Genomic DNA, 844 nt, shown 5'->3' on the forward strand with positions numbered 1-844 from the left:
GGAGAGAGAGAGAGAGAGAGAGAGAGAGAGAGAGAAAGAAGATCATTGAGCTTAGTTACAGGACGACAAATGGCATTCATTCATGGGTTTGGTGTTTTGTGTCTGTCTCTTTTTGTCGTCGCCGTCGCAAGTGTTCAAGCCGCCGGTCCGAAGGTTTTCGATGTCCGAAAGTACGGTGCTCGTGGCGACGGAAGAACCGATAACACCAATGTACCAAAACTTTCACTCTCGTCAAAAAAAATGTCAAAGAAAAAAAATCTACAGTCGCCAATTTCAACCGCTCTCACGTCACCATCATTATCTTTTATCATCATCATCATCATCATCATCATCATTTCTGTAGCTATTTGGGTAGATTGGATATGGTTTTCTCCTCGTGGGCCCATAATTGCCTTAGGTTCATTTTGTGAGAAAAAACCTATTAGTGGCCTATTGACCCAATAATAAAATGGGCCTAAGAGATCTCCTACAAAGCCCAATAATAATGGATTAATGGGCCTACAAGATATTCTACAGGGCCCATTAAGATTGGGCCGAGCTGACGTGCATTAGCTTCTGCGCAAGAGTAAAAAACAAAAGATTACATGCATGTATGTATGTATGTATATATATATATATGTACTCGAGTACGATGGATGGAACGTAGGGAAAAATCTTAGCCATATATTTTCGAGATATCTTGAGATATTTGGGCTTTTTTTTATAATTTAAAAAATAATTAACAAAGCCCAAAGGGCTCACTGCACTTTCAAGAAAAAAACCCTAGTTGAGAAGTTTTGCCTTGGACTTTCTCGTTTGTCTACATATATATATATTTGCAGCTGCGCCTTATTTCGTTGTTCTG

Source organism: Tarenaya hassleriana, unplaced genomic scaffold (genome assembly GCF_000463585.1).
Source record: "Tarenaya hassleriana unplaced genomic scaffold, ASM46358v1 Cleome20, whole genome shotgun sequence".
NCBI lineage: Eukaryota > Viridiplantae > Streptophyta > Magnoliopsida > Brassicales > Cleomaceae > Tarenaya > Tarenaya hassleriana.